Source organism: Neofelis nebulosa, chromosome 2 (assembly GCF_028018385.1).
Source record: "Neofelis nebulosa isolate mNeoNeb1 chromosome 2, mNeoNeb1.pri, whole genome shotgun sequence".
NCBI classification, from domain to species: domain Eukaryota; kingdom Metazoa; phylum Chordata; class Mammalia; order Carnivora; family Felidae; genus Neofelis; species Neofelis nebulosa.
The window spans coordinates 98,771,408-98,786,145 of NC_080783.1; positions in this window are offsets into that span (position 1 = coordinate 98,771,408).

Genomic DNA, 14,738 nt, shown 5'->3' on the forward strand with positions numbered 1-14,738 from the left:
TATTATTATTATTATAAATATGAGAGTTCTTATATTCATATCTCATTACATTTTTATAAAAATCTGTATTAACTGTAACAGCCATGCTTAGTTTCCAGATATTCTGCATCCTGCACACACTGGACTTCTTCCTCGTGGCCTCTCTTGTGCTTCTCACACATCTTTGCTGTCTCTTCCTCCACCCCAATTTTAAATCAACAATTAGGGAGCTATAAATATATTTCACTGAAGATTAAGTTGTATGATGGGGAAAAAGATTCTTATTACATCCTACTTAATAAAATTGCTTGTTGGATCCCTCCGTCTTCCCATGATTTCCTCTCCCCAGTCTCCTTCTCTCCCTGGGGACCTGAGAAATCATCTCCTTTGTGTCAAGGAGTGTACTTAACACGCTCTGCTTACCTATCTACACTACTCAGCAAAACAAACCTGGATAGTTAGCAGAACTGTCACTATCAATTGTCCCTCAAGCATGGCCTTTTGCCAAGAAGGTGGATGGGTAATGGACAGAGCATTCTTTTTACTTTGTACCCCAAGTGGTTTTCAAAGTAATCACCCAACAAAGTGGTATATTCTTATAGAGAAATTCTATCATAAGTAAATACATTCTAATTCTTTTATTGCACTTACTATTTTCCTCCTAGAACAAGGGTCTGATAGTCAACATTTTAGAGAAATTATCACAAACTATAATTAATTCTACACAAAAAAATAATAATTATACAGCATAAATCTCTTTTGGCATGAAGATTTTTAAAGTATATGTTAATTAAACAAGGTACTACAAAATATGATTTAACTAAGATACTGTGACATATTTATATTTAATGCTTTTTCAGATTTAAAGCACTTTTAAGTCCCTGATCCTATTTGAACACTACTATGATGTTATAAATACACAGGTTTTATGTTTTTACTAAAATCATGTGCTTTGTAGTACTGAGTTCTGAGGCTATAAAAATTGTGGCCAACTTATTTTTGTTTTTTATTATGAAGCATCATGAGGAATGTTCTCTCTCTCTCTCTCTATATATATATATGTATTTCTTCTTTATATATTGTATTTAATAATCCTGGCTCTATCCAGGCCCATAAAAATAATGATAATAATAAAAATACCCAACTTGGAGTGTCTGCTTTGTACCATTTGCTTTATAGACATTATTAGAATCCTCAATACATTACAAGATAGACAATGCAGTATATGTATATACATGTGGAGGATTATTTTACTTACCCCAGACCAGAAAATCAGTAAATACTGTGAATAGCATTCAAACCCAGATTTTTTGCTCTTTCTTGTCTGTCTTATTTCTTACCCTATAAACAGAATCCAGAACCTCAGTGATTCAATGAAGTTTAACAAGGAGTTATTGGGTGATAATAATTGTTACCTATCATGTGGGGTCCACTTCAAAATGAAAATGTAAGGCCCTTTGTTAAACTGTTAAGAATTTCAAGATGGTGGAAGCAGAGCATTGCACTGAGTGCAGGGTCCCGATGAGACCCATCGTGACTGCGCTGCTCACATGTCCGTAGCGCCAGCCCTGTGACAGCCATTGTGCCAGGCTCTGTAGATACATGTAGGAATAAGATGACATCCTTCTGTTTGGGGTTCCATCCTTCTGGTTCCAGGGGCTGTGGAAGACTTTCTTCTTTGCAAAGAGTCAACATGCTCTTTCAACTATCCTCAGGGGTGACAAATCTTGTCTTTCTGAGGGATAAGGTTTCTTGAAATAGCCAAATTCACATTGCTACAGGCTTTGTCAATAACTTGAGAGAACAGCCTGGGTAATTAGTAATGAAACCTTCAGTTGAAAACAAAATGTGAGTCTAAAGAAGGAAGCTTGATTTTCTTGCAAGGCCCTGACCTAATACTGGATATCTGGTTCAATAAAAAGGCTCCAGAAATATTGGCAACCATGAAACATTCTCAGAATAGACAGACTGTATTGAAAGCAGTGTTGATTTGGTCCCTGCAAGTAGGCAATAGAAGTTGAAAAATACTATCAGTTTCAACACCTTAAAATCACACTTATGTGGTTGGTGATTGTTACTGTGGTGTTTTCCTTTTTAAAAAAAAAAAAAGTTTAAAAAAAAATTTCTCCTTAGCACTACGCTTTGTGTTAACCAACTAGTCTGTTTTCAAGTTCATTAGAGACTGGTCTTATTGCAAATGACTAGTTCAGGAATAAAGGTGAATGCATGAATCCTGGGCAAATATAAAATGATAGAGTTGGATACCAGCCTTTGAAGTCGTCTGGGCTTTGGAGACCATCTCTTTCTCACTAACGAGGTTGTGAGGGTCAAATGCAACGTGTTTGGTAATGTGCCTTGTAAAGTGGAAAACTAGAAAAATATAAGGAATTATATGGCCTCTTCTCATTTTAAAGAGAACAAAACTCATCTCTCTGGCCTGATCGTCTGTCTTCTGACTCTCTGCTCCTCAAGGTCAAGCTTTTATTGGCTGGGTCCTGCTCAACAGCTGCTGCTGGGGCGCTTAGTTATAATGCAGCCACTATCTCCTCACCACTACAGGAGCGGGGCCCTGTTTATTTTCTGGGTGATGAATGGGACCTGCCTAATCCTTTGGCTTCCCCACTTTCTTTCCCTGAGTTAGAGGCTGGATGACTCACATTTATAGATTAGGTCAGCTATGAACTGGATGTGTACTGGGACAATGAGATGAAGAATGGCCTCAGTTATTCTAAGGTTTATTTTCCCAACCAGGCAAGGGAGAACAGTTTCTCCAAGTAGGTAGGACCATCATCAGTAGCTCAGGCAGCTGTCAGTTTTAATCAGCTTGTGATGCAGTGTTTGTCTATAAACAACTACAACCTGAGTCTCATGCCAGCCCAGGGAATCCCCAAATACACCGTCACTCCAGTTATGAGGTCCTCTGTTCTCTCTTACTCTCAGCCTCTTTTTCTCTTTATATAAACACTTTGGCTAAAGCAGCTAGTGGACTGAATAACCAAGACCCTTCCTCTGTTTACTTTATGGATTTTCGAATGTGTGTGTTCCTCCTGTGTGTGTGTGTTCCTGTGTGTGTGTGTGTGTGTGTGTGAGTGTGGCTATGATTGTCATGGTCTGAAGAAATGCATTATTGTTCAATCAGTTAAAGGAAAGGAAAAAAATCTCTCCCTACCATCTTGGTATTTATTTTGACATTAATTTTAGGCTTATTCATTATTGTTAAGATATCAAGATTGGAATTCCTGAGAGGAAAATGCAAGGTCAATTGATTCAACCTTAAACAATTAGAGAATTTATATTATTATTATTATTTTTTAAACAATAAAGTCTGGTCCACAAGAAGTCTTACCATCATTTTACAAGATTTTCCCCCAAACAATCCTATATTTGTGAAATTACTCTTCTATAGCTTGAATCAATACTTTAGTTTTTTATTTTCTAAATAGGGTTCAGTTCAGTACCTTGAGTTTTTAAATACTTCATCTTTGTTATGAAGGATTCAGATTACATCAAGTTGGAAATCTGGCTTTGAGGAGTTGTTTTTTAATAGGAAACAACTGGCTGAATGACCTCCTCCTTTTCTCAAATAAACTGATTTCTCAGGCTATCCTGAGAGTTTTATTTCTCTTTGATTTCCCTCACCAGTTTTTATCTTATCTCTCTGGATAATCAAATCCCCATAAATGTAAAAGCCTTCTCTTTTGAAGTTGCTGCCATTGAGAACATGACAGCCCTCTTATCTCTCCCCCTGAACTGCTTCCTTAGTTCATGCCAAGATTCCATTGAAATATGTCTTTTCTTCTTCTTTGTTATGATTCAATGCTGATGTTACAGTGTGTATTTGGGGATATGATGTATATTTAACTCAAACTTGGGCATTTCAATAGTCTGAGTTAACAACCTCACTGATAAGGATTTTATGTAGATCAACCAATCAATCAAAAATATTCATTTAGCTGCTGATACGACTGGGAGCTAAGGCACATAGTAGGAGGCATATGAGGCCTGGTCTTTAGCTGCTTCTGAGAAAGGTTTCTATCCTAGTACATGCAGTCCTAGAGGTTTAAATTGTGGCTCTAGGGCTCCAGGGGGGAAAAAAAGGCTATTTGCTACTTTGCATCCCTTGTTATGCAGACACTCTACTTTGGGTCTGTTACAGCATCTTGACACAGTGTGACATTTGCTGGTGGTTGGTTCCCTTCCATATATAGACAACTCCTATTTATCTTTGGATGTTGAACAATTAGCACAGTGCATGGCCTATGCAATCAATCCCTGTGACTGAATGATTGATGCATGCCTAAATATTTTGCAAGGTCCACTTTTACCCAGTTCTGAGCTAATACTCACCGTTTAGAATCCTGTAAAATTCTAGTCCAGCATAATCCCTACCAGAGATTAAATTTGTGATTTTGTATTTTTTTTCTAAAAAGAGGTGCCAGAGATTTTCCTGGGTTGCCTTTAAATAGAATTGGTCTAGCACACCCATCATTCTCTCCTCCCTTGCCCAAGGTAAACAAGTGTATATTTGATATTTTATTCTCCCTTGGAGAAACCAAGTTTTACTGTTCATCAAAGAGATGGCCTAAATTGATTTGGATTTCAGGGCCAAAGGAAGTAGCGTATGGATACTGAGAAGGATGGACAAGGAAAGACAGAGCTGTGTTCCTCATGATGGCAGATTCCTGAGGCCACTTGCTTTCTAAGCCTGGTTTGTAACCCATGAGTGGCTGGTGCCGGAGAGGGGGCAGTCCCACAGAAACAGTATCATGACAGTGCCCTTACCTCAGTGAAATGGCGGCCCCCATCCCCTGCTGTGTTCTGTGGACTGGCTCCCCTGGCCTGTGTGGAGCCTCACTTGTGTCTATGCTTTGAAGAAGGTGCCTGCTGATCGGTCATTCCTTCCATGCCTGAGGCTTGATGCAGACACATGTAAATCCCCCCAGTTGCTAAATTGTGAGTTCTGCTTTATCAAGGCTCTCTTCTAAGATACTTCTCACCAATTTCATCTTCCATATGTGACTCTGGGGCTGTGGTTTATGTCTCCTCTTCTGTGGGTGAAGGTAGTAACAATGGTAAATTTTGAGCTGGAAAGAGATAAGGCAAATGGGAACTCCTATTAAAATATGATCACCTCATTTTAATGGGACCAAAAGAAAGACTTTTCTCTGCAGTAGAATAAGCATATTTATAAGGACATAAAATGCTCAGGTCCCCAGATGCTTCTAACAAAGGGAGTATTTACCTTTAATGTCTAGTACCATGAATATCCAGTCTGCAAATGTTTGCCGTCCTGTGTTTACTCCTCAGCACCCTAGTATTTTTTCATTTCCTATTCCTTTTATGATCACATCAGTTCACAAGAGAGGGTGTGAAGTTTGTTTCTCGCTGTTGATTGATGAAAGTTTAAACTGAGGGATCACTTCCAGGAGTGTCTGTATTTCAACAAGCACAGACCTGTAAACTAAAGAATTAGAGTTCAACAAATGAATTTCAAGCGTTGGCCAGTGAGGCCTAAGATATGTTGGAATTATTAGAACTTTTTGGCTCTCCTAAATTCTGGAATGTGGGAAATCATCTACCCCAACAGAATGGTTTGTAACATCGCTAGTCACAGCCATGTTATTTAAAGCTCTTATTGACATTAAAATGAGTTTATATTAAGTATATCTGTGATAGCAAACCTCCATAGTAAAGAATTAGCCTTGAAATGGGTCTTTTGGGAAATGGCTGCCATAATGTTCCCATTCTCTTCATCACCATATCCAAGGGTTGGAACTGAAGCTGGGAGAGGTCCCCAAGATTGGAAACTGGTGTTTATGTCTGAACCCAACTTGACTTCATAGGAGTCATGCTGGTTCTGAGGTGGAGGGACTAGGTGTCCTTCTTGCTGGTTCATACTTGGATCCCTCAGATTAGAGACATTAAAAATGGTGCAAAGGAAGGCAGAGAGGACTAGGAAGAGAAATCCTTACCTTGAAGTTTTAATCAACCCCTTTTTGTCCATTAAGTCAGTAACAAGGGTTCCTTTCTTACTTTTTGGGATATCTCCAGAATGCTCCATTTGAACCTGTTCACTCCATCTGTTTTGTCTTTGTTAATAGAGTCCTGCAGGGATTTGGTTCTTGCTGTTGATGATCATCTTAGTTGGACCTGTAGCTTCCAGGTGGTCCTTCATACATGAAGGTCACTCCTTTAGCACACCAGCCCCAAATATCAGGCCCTCAATGTGTTTAGAAACCTGGATTGCTACTTACCCAAATGAAGAGGTCAGACCAGAGGTGGGAAGTAGAATAAGACAGTTGTAATAGTTTTCTGTTGCTAAGTAATATACAGATTTAGCAGCTTAAAACAACACAAAGTTACTATCTCAGTCTTTGTGTCAGGATTTTGGGCATGGATTAGCTGGATCCTCTGCTCAGGGTCTCACCAGACTTAAATCCTGGTGTTGGCTGCAGCTGTAATCTCATTTTAGGCTCAGGATCAATTTTCAGGAGGGCTCACCTAATTGGGTTAGGTCCACCCATGATAATCCCCCTTTTGACTCACTCAAAATCAAAGCTTAATTACACCTGCAAAATTCCTTTACCTTATAATGTAACATAATCACAGGAGCGATATTCCACCATATTCACTGGTCCTTCCCATATTCAAGGGCAGGGGATTATGGAGTACATGTACATCAGGAAATGACAGCAATCTTGGGGGCCATCTTAAAATTCTGCCTACCACAGTAGTGAAAAGAGCATGATCCTGGGAGTCACACAGTCCTCAGTTCAAATCCTGCCCTTGGCATTTCCTATCTGTTCGGTAATACCAGCATTCTCATACCTCACCTGTCACATGAGGCTCTCATTGCCTGCTGTGCAGTCTTATTGTGGAGACCTGAGGCAATGCATGTAAAGATCTAGCACAGCGAGTTTTCCATAAGCGGTGGTACCATAATAGGAAGGGAAGATGCTGGTCTTGGCCAAGGAGGAAGGGGGTGGAAGAGTGGAAGAACAATAATGTGGATATGTTATGAGCCTAATTACTACTGAAAAAATTTTCAAAGGCACTTGAAATATTGAGCAGCATCTGCAAGTCTATGTAAAGAGTGGGAATTCACAAAGTGATAACTGGGTAGTTTCACATTTATGTTTATGTTTTCAATTAGTTCAGCCTAAACCACAAAATTCAAACAAAGAATATGTGAAATTCTGGCCCAGACCATGAAAACTTTAAGCATTTGATTACAGGGGTAGATAGAATGAAATGATTTTATTTTTGTAATAGAGTTTAATTTTTCTATTTGTAAAAGTAATATATGCAAATTATATAATTTGGGGCCTACGTATAAATATAAAGAAGACAAGTGAAATTAATTGTTTCCTTCCAGTCTTTTCTCCTTGCAAAATTTATGTTATATTATTAGTATCTTTCCAAAATACAATTACATATTCTTCTTATTTATCTTAACATTAAGTCATAGGCAGGTCTCTCCTTTTTGACAACTTTTAAATTAAAACCATCATTTTAGATGGCTGTCCCCTTCAGAAGTTGCAATTTTACATGAGTTTCTGTGATTATTTGATTAATGTCACTCCTTCCCAGCTAGAGTATAAATTCCATAAAAATAGGAACCAGGTCTCTTTTGCATCATTGTTGTATCCCTAGTACCTAATAGTACCTGGCATATGGCAGATAAACAATAAATATTTGTTGAAAGACTGAAAGGATAAATAAATGACTGTATCTTGTGGATGTGCTATAATTTACTTTGCACTCTATTCTTGTTAAACACTTTTTTCATTATTATAAATGAAGCTGTGAAGAACATGGCATATGAATCATTTTCCATGTGTAAATTGGTTGCTTCTTTTCAGAGTTTGGAATGCAAATTAATCCTCCAGTTCCCAAAATGCAATGTACGAGTACCCACCCATGAATATTATGTCATTACTAGAGGTGTTAAGACATAGGAAAGTCTCTATAAGTTTTTTGATGGAAGGAGATGGTTTCATTGTATTCTCTTGGTTTGCCGATTTTAATATAGGGCATACTGGCTATTTATGGCTAGTGATTAATAATAGGATTTGACAGGTAAAGCCCAAAGTTGGTAATCTGTGAAGATGTTCTGTGTTTCCCTGGTGACCCCCACATGCTTGTGTGGTATCTGGGTGCAGAAAAAGAGATCGTTTTATGACAAGACTATAGTAGGCAGAATTCTGAAATTGGACCACAAGATTCCATGATTTATCTCTAGAACCTTTGAATGTAATGAGCTATTACTACCATGATTATGACATGTTATAAGCCACAGTTATCTTTAAAATACAGAGATTATCTGGGTGGACCTGATCTAATATCATGAAATCCTTTAAAAGAGAAAAGTCTTCTTGGGTTCATGGCAGAAGAGGAAGTCAAAAAGATTCAAAGCATAAGGTGCATATGATGTGTTGCTGGGGGCTTAAAGATGGAGGGGTCATCTGGATGATAGCCAGAAAGTCATCTGGATGATAGCCAGCAAGGAAATAGGGAACTCAGTCCTACAACCAGAAGGAATTGAATTCTGTCAATACTCTGAATGAGCTTGGAAGCAATTCTGCTCCGGCACCTCTAGATGAGGGCCTAGACTGGCCAATGACATGATTTTAGCTTTATGATATGTTGAAGATGGAACCCCAGTGATGCCATGCTGGACTTGTGACCTGTAGAACTGTAAATTAGTAAACAGGTGCTTATTTCAATTCTCATTTTGTGGCATTTTGTTAAGATAACTAACTTGTAATAGATAACTAATACAAGTAGTTACTTTAACATTAAGCCCAGTGAAGCAGACTCTCAGCAACATAAATTCTTCTAGATATTAGGTCAATCTCAAAATTATTTTTAATCTGATCTCTGTTCTTAATTATTAGAGGGTTGCAATATATTTTACCATTTTTCAGGGAAAATTACTGACTGCTATCTTCCTGAGAAATCTCTAATCATTCAATGTAAAATCTCTTACAATGTCTAAAGGTGCTACATTGAAAATAAAAAGGAAGTGTTTTTGGGATATCTGTTAATAGTGGAATACTGAAGTGGTTGTGCAAATCCCTGGCAGATAACAACCCACCTCCCATGGCTATGGCTGTGGAAAATGGTGGTGGGTTTCCTCCAGACTGATAGATTAGATATACTTAAATACTAAAGGAATAAAACTGGAAATTTTAAAGAGAAATCCTGGCAGCACAAGAATGCTGAAAGAATGAGACCCAGATTTAGAGCATAAAATTTCCAAATCTATGGCTGGCAGTTAACTAAACATGCCTTGGATGGGGGAGACTTCCAGTAGCATGGCAAAAAAGCAGGCAGAAAGTAGAGATAAATCTACTCTTGAAAGATAAATCTATGTGGAGCCATTTCTGTGAGTTCCATGCTTTTCTTAATTGAGTATATTTCCCAACTACGCACATACTGAGAGGTAGAAATGTTAAAGGGTCAAAATACAGAGCCAAAGACTGACAGAGCAGCTAGAAATGCAAGGAATCCTTAGAATCAAGGGTACTACAGAAGGGTGAACTCTATTTCTATTCAAAATTGGTTGAGTGCCAAATTTCATAGGCAAAGAGGTACCCGTGGGATTCAGGCTCAAAATGCAGTGGGAGTACATAAGAACAGAAAATAAATAGCTGAATATAGTGGGAGAAGAAGATGTTTGCAGTAACATTCTAGACAAAATAACTTCTTAACAACAAAAACCCAATAATTTTCAGAAGAACATAGCTAAATCCAGCGTATTACCTATAATGCCCAATTTTCAACCAATATTACTAGACATCTATCACTGTGTAACAACTTTCCTCAAAATTTAGTGGCTTAAATAACAACAAAATATTTATTAGCCTATATGGCTAGATCTGGAAGTGGCATGGCTGTACGGTCCTCGCTCAGGGTTTCATAATGTTGCTGTCAGTGTGTTTGCTGGGTCTGCAGTCATCTGAAGGCATTATGGACTGCAGGATTCACTTCTAAGTTTAATTGCATGGTTTTTGGAATGTATTAGTTTAATCTAATTTCCAGTAACTCAGGTAGTGGAAACAAATCATGTTCATTGGATAGTCAAGAGTCAGTAATGAACATCAGAAAGCCTTGGTCCACTTTTTTATAAAACTTTAAATCATGTGTTGTAACTTTAAACAGAGATTAAATTCATGTAAAACAGGTGTGTGTGTGTGTGTGTGTGTGTGTGTAATCTTCATTGGGATTGTAGAATTTAGTGATGTTTGGTTTTTAAAGATTTTTTTAAACAGTTATTGAATGAATATATACCAACATCTAATCTAGAAATAGATTCTTGAGCCATAGTTTGATTTTATAATTTGAATCCCAATAATTCTGGCAATTAATCCCTGGAGTCTGAGTTTATGATCTCTTTGTTTATTTCAACATATTTTTAGAAAGTTTTTTAAATAATATTTTTACATGTTTATTTATTTTTGAGAGAGAGACAGAGACAGAGACAGAGAGAAAGAGAGAGAAAGCACAAGTAAGGGAGGGGCAGAGAGAGACACACACAGAATGTGAAACAGCCTCCAGGCTCTGCACCATCAGTGCAGAGCCCAATGTAGGGCTTGAACTCACGAATCATGAGATCATGACCTCAGTTGAACTGACTGAGTCACCCAGGTGCCCCTAATTTTTTTTTTAACGTTTATTTATTTTTGATAGAGAGAGACAGAGCATGAGTGGAATAGGCTCAGAGAGAGAGGGAGACACAGAATCTGAAGCAGGTTCCAGGCTCTGAGCTTGAACTTATGAACCATGAGATCATGACCTGAGCCAAAGTCCCATGCTTAACTGACTAAGCCACCCAGGAGCCCCTATTTCAACATATTTTGGAGAAGATCTCTGCTATTTATTGTGTGGCTGTATATAATTTCTCTGAGTCTCAGTTTCTACCTGCATAATATTGAGATAATATAGTATGCATTCATGGGATTGATATGAAGTTTCAATGAGGTATCATGTGAAATATCAGTGAGTGTGAAATACCAGCCTGCACAGGGTAATGACTCAACCAAGATTAGTCTCCTTTTTCAGTCTCCAAATCCTTATCATAGCTTTATTCTCCTGGTAGAGGTTTTCCTGTTTCTCAGATGTTACACAGCAATATAAAATAATTTTGGAGAATCACTGATCCCCTTATTCCATACCTAAATTATGCGTCCTTGAAGTTATTCAGAATCCCTCTTCTGGGAAACAAATGATATTAATGGTGGTTGTTATTAAATAGGATAAAGTAGGGAGTATTTATTCATTGGAGTATTTAAAGCGATTCCTAGTAGGAGTTGAAATGACTGTTAATTAACTAAAAATGTTAGTTTTTCCACATTGTACTATATTTCCCCATGACTGCAGTTTTGGTATTGCATATCTAGTCCCTGAAAAATGTTGATGCTATCAGACATAACTGTCTTATTTCTCATCACCAAAGATGGTTGATTTGGATACAGTCAGATTAGAGTGTCCAACCCCTCTCTCCCACTGTCCCTGCACCCCCAAGACTGCTTCCATTCTGTTTGTCTTCTTAATTTCCTGAATCCTGTTGCCTCTTCATTCATTTCCATGACTAAGGTGTGAGTAACTAGATACTTAGAAAATATGTATTTACTTCCTATTCTTCAAGGATTACTCTTTTTTTTCCCTCCATGAAAAAAATGTTTTCTTTCTCCACTAACTTTTCTTATTGGCACACACATGTATGCACACATTAAAGCTCTATCCTCTGATCTCCCCCCAAAAATGTAGAAGAAGAAAATAAAGGTCAAGTGCCATGAATGAAGTTGAAATTCATCTAGAAAGACAAGAAATCATGCAATTGGTTCCCTAAAACCAATCCCCTGCCCTGATGATGATGTGAACATGAATAAAGGAAACAAAAATGTTGTCAGTGCCTCTCTGGTACTCAGAAACTTGTGTAAAGATTCAACCATGGAGCTGAGTCTAGAATTATTTCACAGTTGCCTTCCTCTTGTCTCTTTTCTTATTTCAGTTTTTTGGAAGGACTGATGTGTGGATGTAATTAACTTTTATAATATTAGAATTGTTCTGACCAATTTGTCTTTAAAATGTGATCCTGACTAGCTGGTTGATGACCCAGGGTATCTACAGAATGACATTTAATTCGGAGGACTTTACCAGTGCTTACAATCTAACTTCCAGCCATCTATAGGCTCAGAAGGCAGCTTTTGTCTCCACAGGAGGAGTGGCAGAATATCAATTACCAACTTGGTAGATAATGATGGAGGAACTTTATATGGAAAGAATTCATGTGTACAGGGAAACAAGAATGAAGGCGTCGAATTTCAAGAATGAAGAAAGAATTCTAAATATATCATGGCATTAAAACAATAATAACAATCAACTAACCAACAATTAAAACAGGTATTTAAAAAGGAAAAGGAAAATCTGAATGGCCCTCAGATTTCTTTGTAACATTAGATGCCACAAGAGAATGAAACAATGATTACAACAGTTCAATAGAAGAGGTTATATTCCCTTCCCCCCATTCTATCCTTAGCTAAGTTGTCATTTCATTTGAAAGCATGCAAGAATTCTGGACTATATCATTTATGCACATTTAAAAACAACAAAAATTCTTTAAAAAGAAAGAAAATAAATGAACTAGTTAAGATAAATGAATAGGACAGGAAAAGAACAGCAAAACAAATACAAAGGAGTAAGAACGACTCAACAGAGATTTAGAAGACAATTTTATAAGTTAGAAAACTGAGTATACTTTATATTAAATTCCAAGAGCTTATTTTGTGAAAAACAATAGTATTGACAAAAGATTGTGTAATTTAATTAGATTAAAAAACACATATACACAATTAGCAATGACAAATATAAGCAAAATAAATAAATTATATAGAAATAATTTGTAAGATTCTAGGCTATTAAACTTCAAAGTCTCATTAAAATATATGATTTTGTGACAAATTACCAAACTGGCACAAAAGAAAATAGAAGGTATCAATATCAGGAACTCTAAAATAAATCAAGAGATTGTCTGAAGAATGAACCCCAGGAAAGATGTCAGCCTGGATGGTTTCACCAGTGCCTTATGGTCCTTTAAGAGATAAATAATGCTGATATTATTTAAACTTTACAGAACACAGGAAAAGAAGACCCTTGCTATAATTTTATTTATTTTTTTACATGGATAGTGTAAGCCTTGCAGCCAAAACTTGAAAGAAATGGCAGAGAATAAAAACAAACAAAAAACTTGAATTCTTTTATACATAAAACAAAGATCTTAAATGATATATTAGAAATACAAATCCAGCAGTATATTCAATGAATAATTCACTATGACTAAGTAGAATTTATTCTAGGGAAGCAAGTATGGCACAACATTAGTAAATCTATTAATATAATTCATGATATTAGTAGGTTAAAGGAGAAAACATTTTCATAGCTGTCAAATATGCATTTGATAAAATTTAACATTATGATTTAAGAAACAAAATCTTAGACTTTAGGAACAGATGTATCTGTCTTGAACACAAGTGAGGTTGGGCAATTGATCTCAAGTGAATATTAGTTCCCAGTTTACTAAAGATACACTAGATTAGATGAGATCAGATGAAATAAATCAACAATATCTAATGTCATTCTTACTATCTAGCATAGTTTGGAAATGCTATTTATGCAAATAGAAATGAAAATAAGAGCAAATAAAAGAAGTACAAGGATCGGACAGAACAAAGTCATTATTTATGAGAATTATAATGTTATCTGAATGAAAAACTAATACAATCAACTGAAACCACCTATTGGAAGTAATAAGAGTTCAAAAGATTTCAATAATTGTTTTTTTTTAATTTTTTTTAACGTTTATGTATTTTTGAGGCAGAGAGAGACAGAGCATGAACAGGGGAGGGGCAGAGAGAGAGGGAGACACAGAATCTGAAACGGGCTCCAGGCTCTGAGCTGTCAGCACAGAGCCCGACGCGGGGCTCGAACTCACGGACCGTGAGATCATGACCTGAGCCGAAGTCGGACGCTTAACTGACTGAGCCACCCAGGTGCCCCTCAATAATTGTTTTTTTAATAACTTTTTTTTACCATGTAACACCTATCATTAACTAGAAAATAAATTGGAAAGCAAATCTCACATATAATAGCACCAAGATGAACAAATTACCTGGGAAAAACTTAACATGTCCTGAAGCCAAAATGGAATTCTACTATGTGGCTGTGTCCACCTTTGGGAAAAGACCAGTTCCAGCTTTGGTTCTTCCCCTTACTAGTGACATGACCAGTAAACCAATCCCAATTTGCATCCTCTTGTGTGAAACTGAGAGAATATCTCATAAGGGTTTTATGAAGGTCAAATGAGACAATGCACCCAAATATGCTTAATAAAATGCTGGCACATAGATTATTATTGAGAAAATGCCAAAACTCTACTGACACATAGTAATAATCCATCCTGGGAAAAGTTTATCATCTGTGCAGATACATATGCATAAAGAGTATGCATAAGTATGTTATTCATGCTTTTGTTTTAATCAAGAAAAACCAGAAACTATACATCAAAAACAGAGGATCAATGACATATTATTTTACATATAAATCACATAATATTAAATTCATTTAAAAATATGATATTGTAGTACATCCATTGATTATATGAAGATTGTCACACAATACATCTTAGGACAAGCAAATACAGAATTTATGATCTTATTTTGGTAAAAATTCTATATATAATCAAATGCATTTAACTG